The sequence below is a fragment of the Rhipicephalus microplus genome, chromosome 7, assembly GCF_043290135.1.
Source record: "Rhipicephalus microplus isolate Deutch F79 chromosome 7, USDA_Rmic, whole genome shotgun sequence".
NCBI lineage: Eukaryota > Metazoa > Arthropoda > Arachnida > Ixodida > Ixodidae > Rhipicephalus > Rhipicephalus microplus.
The window spans coordinates 121,044,639-121,051,384 of NC_134706.1; positions in this window are offsets into that span (position 1 = coordinate 121,044,639).

The following is a 6,746-nucleotide window of genomic DNA, read 5'->3' on the forward strand; positions in this document are numbered from 1 at the left end:
ACTGTGGATTTTCTGTGCGTGCTGGTGGCGTCGGGAGGAATGAAAAAGCCGGTGATTGAGGCGTCGCCATCGATATTCATTATATGCATTGGCTCCTTGTCAGTGAAAGAACAGAATGTGCGTTAAAAATTAAAGAAAAAAAAGAAAAGAAAAGGGGGGGGGGGGTACTGTACGACATTCCGGACAGTCACCACACAGTTGCGGCTCATGGGAAGACATGCGTGCATGTATGAAAGAGTTAATGAAACCACCTAGCAGTCAGCTCCTTGACAGTGAAGGAACAGAATGTGCGTTAAGAATTCAAGAAGAAAAAAAAGAAAAAAGGGGGGGGGGACTGTACGACATCTGGGACCACTTATCTGTGCGTTCAGACTGTGCTTGATGAGGCAAACCATTTCTATTTTGTCAGATGCATAAATTAAAAGCTTTTTTAGCGGGTAATAGTATTGTCGTAATGAGAACGGACTGATTAGAGACAAGCGTTTGCGTCTTTGAGTGGTCGTAACGCTGACAGAGTGTCTGGGTGTTTATTTATTCCGTATTTTGTCGAGTTATATTTGTAGATAAAATACGATCCCCGTTGTCCCCGTTCTCTGATTGTTCGAAAGTTTTTTCTAATAGTGTATCCCTGATGTCATCAAAGCTCTGGTCTTTTATTATGCTGTGTTTTGAAAGTGGAAGGCCTGGCAGGGATCGTACATGTTCCCAATGGTTGTTGAATCTAATTCTAAACGGAGTGTCTGTTTGGCCCACATATATCTTGTTACGTACCCCACTTTCCAGGAGGTATATGACGTTGTCTGAGTCACAGTTTAGTGCACCTCTTATCCTGTGCTTAAAATCCGAGTGGGTGCTTTTCGCCTTTGTCGTTGTCTGCATGTGTTTGCATACCTTGCATCTGATTATTCCGCAAGGTTGACACCCAGTTTGAGATTTCACGCCTATTTTTGAATTTAATAAATGATCCTTTATATTTTTCAGCCGTCTGTATACCGGCCGTCTGTCCACAAACACCTCGACTTTGACCCTACCACCGAGCACAAAAAGATCATCGTAACAAGCCTCGAGGATCTCACACGAGAAGGCCCATTGATTCAAAGCTTAAAAAGGGACTTATTACGGTACATTCAGCGTCTGGTCGTTTTTACATTAACAAAGAGAGTAACCCTGGCAGACCTATTATATATGGCACGGGAACGTTAACGGCACCTATTTCCAGTTATATTGATTCTTTGATCAAAGACAAACCACCCACACGAGTCCTTCTTGCGTTACACAAACCATTTCTTTCGGGAAATAGCAGACGCGAAAATTCCAGACGGTGCATTTCTCGTAACATTGGATGTTAGCTCACTCTACACAAATATCCCACATGACGATGGTGTAAGGGCGCTTGTTGAATCATATGGCACACACAACCCTGTCGCATACCCAAGCAAAAAAGTAATTGAAATCTTCACAAGACTTGTACTTGAACTGGACAGCTTTGAATTTAACAACCAGTACTACCTTCAAATCAGCGGCACGGCAATGGGTACAAGAATGGCCCCAAACTACGCTAACATATTCATGCACCACATAGAGTCCAATTTTCTTTCATCTTGTGATATCAAACCATTATTCTATAAACGGTACCTAGTTGATATATTCATAATTTGGACACATTCGGAAAACGAGCTCCTCAAATTCATACAGGCACACAACCATGTACACCCCAGCATTTATTTTACACACTCCTACTCTAACACTAAAATAAACTTTTTTGATGTACTCATTCGAGTTGGCGATGGTGCGTTAGTAACTAGCGTATACAGAAAACCTACGGACAGGCAACAATACCTGCACTTCAAAAGCTGCCACCCGCGACATTGCAAGACCAGCATTCCCTATTCCCAAGCACCAAGATTCCGACAAGTCTGCTCCCGCACCAAGGACTTCCACAAAAACAGCACAGATATGCGCGAAGTACTTCTTAATCAAGAATAACCTTCAGCTATCATCGATGATGCCATCAAAAAAGCTGAACATTTGGACCGCCAGATTCTTCTCCACCACCAGAAAAACGCCGACCAACACCGCAACAAAAACTTGCTATTAACTTTCACGAGCAACCCACCGAACATAAACAAGGTCCGAAGAAAACACTAACATATTGGAACAGTGCGCGCGACTATCCAAAATTTTCACTTCTCCTCCTTGTATGGTATACAGACGGCCGAAAAATATAAAGGATCATTCACTAAATTCAAAGATAGGCGTGAAATCTCAAATTTGCGTGTCAACCTTGCAGAATAATCAGATGCAAGGTATGCAAACACATGCAGACAACGAGAGAGGCGAAAAGCACCCACTAGGATTTTGAGCACAGGATAAGAGGTGCACTAGACTGTGACTCAGACAACCTCATATACCTCCTGGAATGTGGGGTATGTATCAAAATATACGTGGGCCAAACAGACACTCCGTTTAGAATTAGATTCAACAACGATCGGGCACATGTAAGATCCCTGCCAGGCCTTCCACTTTCAAAAAACAGCATAATAAAAGACCACAGCTTTGATGACATCAGGGATACACTATTAGAAGAAAATTTTCGAACAATCAGAGAACGAGGACAACGGGAATCTTATTTTATCTACAACTTTAACTCGATAAAATATGGCATAAATTAACACCCAGACACTCTGTCAGCGTTACGACCGCTAAAAGACGCAAACGCTTCTCTCTAATCAGTCCGTTCTCATTACGACAGTACTATTACCCGCTAAAAAATGCTTTTAGCCTATGCATCTGACAACATAGAAATGGTTTGCCTCATCAAGCACAGTCGGAACGCACAGATAAGTGGTCCCAGATGTCGTACAGTCCCCCCCCCCCCTTTTTTTCTTTTCTTTTTTTTCTTCTTTATTTTTAACGCACATTCTGTTCTTTAACTGAAAGGAGCCATTGCATATAATGAATATTGATGGCGGTGCCTCAATTACCAGCTTTTTCATTCCTCCCGACGCCACCAGCACGCACTCGCAGTGCCTAAACTCCCCCCATTAACTTGTCTTAAACTCCAAAGAGGAACGAGCCGCCAGTGGATTACAAAGAAAGGTGAAATACAAGAACGGCAACACACTGCCCACTTGGGGAAGAGTGGGTGCGGGGGAGGTATTGTTGACAAAGATGGCATTGCTCATCTACCTCTGCCCTACTTTGTTGAGATGCTGCCCCTTTCTAATTACGCCGTGTCGGTCCTGCTTCTTCTGCTAGATTTTCTATATTTATTTAATGTTTCTTCTCCCGTTTCACTGCTCCTTTTTTTTTACTTTTCTTTTGACCCCTTCTCTTCTCTCTCGCCAGGCTATAAGAAGACACCGACGATGTGTAAATATTATTATGCCTTAAAAAAGACGGTGCTCCCGTCGAAATGTCGGCGGAATAAACAGTTATGTGAAAGCGCATTTACTTTCATAATTATAACCTTGCGGCAATCGAAGTTATTCTTATATATATATATATATATACACATATATATATATATATATATATATATATATATATATATATATTTGTTGCTACGATAAATCGGAGACGTGGCCTGACTCATACGCCATGTTTATTCCGTTCTGCTTCTTCTTCATCTACTTCTCCTAACCATCCCTGCCTTCTGATGTCACAGGATTCCCCCTCCCCCGAAAGATGGTACCGGTTACAAACTACAACAAATTGAAGAATAGAATAAACAACATAAAGGCCAAATTCAGTTTCACGTCCCGACGGAGTTCCACAATCTCATTAGATCTTCAAGGCCGAGGGGGCAGTCCGGTGATTTTTATGACGACTCTGGTGGACGAGCTTGACTGTTGCGTTCTGGATATAGTGCGCCATACATGGATACTGGCAATACTGCTTGAACTGTTCTGGGGACTAAGCAAGGTTTGAACGTATTGTTGCATCGTCGGCTCGTATTTCGTGGGTGTTGCATTTTTCGTCGTGAATGGTGCGATTCTGGTGCTTCTTGCTTTCGTGCTTTTTCACAGACTCTGACGAAGTGCCTGAGTGCTTGCGGTGTGCAAGCAGTGCTTCGGCGTCTTTCTCGGCATCTTCTGTGGTGGTGCAGTCGGTGTAATAGCAAGTGCAGGGAGTGTCTCTGGTAACTTTTCATTGTGCGAAAGTGCCTGACGTCTTTAATGAGAGATCTTATTTTCCGATGTTCTTCTAATGAAGAGTGCGCTTCCATCGAACTTTGCGTTCGTCGATGCCCTCGTTGCAGTCTCTCTCGTTGTAGCATGAGTTTGTGAACTTGGCTTTGCTTCCTTTGCTGAGGCTGCTTGGGAGATGGCTGCAGTGGCGCCCTTTCCGGAATGGGGCACTCATTTCCTTCGGTGTTTGACGCTTCCTGTAGACAGCTGATGAATGGTGAACTGGTGTCTTGCTTGTATGGCATAGTTGGTAATGCGTCATCATTGCTAGCATGCTCTTCAGAGGCTTCCGTGACGGGGTTCATTACGGGCGTTTCCGAAAGACAACTGTGTGCGAGGTTTGATGTATCATGTACTTCTGAATTTGTTCGATTCGTGAATTGGTGAGCTCTGCATGTGGGCGCCACAGGTGACATGGCATTACTAGGTTTGAAATGCAGATTTAGGCAAGTCTGCGGTGCCGTAGAAATGACACGAAGCTCTTCAGGGGCTTCTTTTTCGCTGTTCGCTGCGAGTAGTTCTTGCGCCTGGTAGCGTGCGACGTTCGATGCGTCTGAGCCTTCTGTTTTGTTTTGACTCTCGAGAGTGTGAGCACCGGACGGCGATGCATGAAACCGTACGGAAGAACGATAGCTTGACAGGGTATTTTTTCGATGCGCCAGGTCATCTACCATGAATACTGCGTCCTCACAAGGCAAGTGGTGAGGGCTAGGAGCGCTTGAAGAACCGCGTGACGAAAACCTAGGTGGTACACCACGTATGCGAGACGAAGAGTGAAGGGCATCAGGTGGTTGGGCAACGTCTCGGGTCATATGCTGAAGCGATGACTTCGCAAATGCCGACTTTCGTGCAGAAGGGAGGCGCGCTCGATGGCTGTGTTTTTCCCAAAATACGCATTGTCGTCTGCCACTGAACTCGTGTGCCACTTCGTCTTTTGTCAGATGTCGGATCTTGTTGTGCGTTCGAATGGTTGAAGACTGCCTGTAAAATTGACGACTGAGTGCAGTTTTCTGTGGATGGTGGGTTGCAAGAAAGTCTTCGTCGTAGTCGTCATCGTATTTTTTGAACCAAACGATCATTTCTTGTTTTATCTTTTGCCAAGACTCGCCGTTGTCGAATATGTGGGCGAGGTAAAATTTAAATGCCTCACCGTAGTCGCTGAAGTTCGTCACCATTTCCCGTTCCGACCAAGATGCAGCGGTAGCGTGGAACTCGAACAGGTCGAACCAGTCTTGTACGGGTCCATCGTCCGCTGCTCCGGTGTACTTGAGGATGTCGAGGTCAGCCGATGGTTCTGTCATGGTGCTGGTCGTTGTCCTCCTAGGCGATGATCCGGTAGTCAATGTATGGTCAGGGCGTCTTCTGGGAAACTGCGCCGATGATGAGTGACTGATGAAGGGGCAGGCAGGTCTCCATCCTGTCGGCTCGTGTGACGCTACGATGAATGGAAGACGTGGCCTGGCTCATACGCCATGATTATTCCGTTCTGCTTTGCTTGTTCTCCATCTACTTCTAACCATCCCTACCTTCTTACGTCACACATATATATATATATATATATATATATATATATATATATATATATATATATATACTACACGACACATAACGGTGATAGCAACTGCAAAGCGGCAATATTGTGAGGTTCACCATGTTGTCATGACGAGGCTTTGAAGGTGGGAGCAGTCGGCACCTTCAAAGTAGGAACTCTGATTCGGCTGCGAAACGGACACCTAAATGACAGGCAGCAATGCGCTGTACACTGATATCGGCGCAAAGTACGGCGGTCGACGATACAATTTCGCTTCTCGGTGGATGCTGTGACAGAGCCGCGAGAAAGGGAACGACTGCTCAGTGGCTTTCGATGTTGCGCAATGGCCTCGTAGCAAAAATCATTTACACGTACAATATCAAAGTACTTACTACAGTATACTTCACACCAAACTGCGATGTAGCGAGCTGCCTTCAGTGCTTCAGTAAGAAAATACTTCTTCATACGCAACAGCAAACCTTGTTCGAATGATAAACTCTGCAGGCGAAAATTTCGAGGAACAATCTTTGATTATGCCAATTTCGGAGAAAATCGTCCCAACACGCACTATGTAAAAAAAGCAGTAACAACTGTGTAGCGTTGTTTGAGTATTAGTAACTACGCTTCCATGTTACATGTTTTGTCTGAGTTACAGTAACATGCGCTTCCATTTTCAGATTTAAACATGGGAATAGTTATGTTTTGAGAGGGCAGTGTCTCGACTTGCGCCATTTTTAGCATTTTTTATCTTACAGCCTTGTTACACATGAGTTAATTCGTTTGTTAGATCGGAAACCACCTCTACAGTGACCGATGTTCACAAACTCTAAGGCAGCCCCAGAATTGGTGTTATCGGCACTGCGTCATGGGCCATACCAACGAATCGTATTCAAAATTCGGCACCTTATTCACACATCACAAGAGAAAGGGCACCAGGCCGTAACCTCTTAGTGGGTTCCAAGTCACTGCAGCGTCATACAAAATAAACACGCTGATGATTTTCTCTCTTTCCTTCTTTCAATCAC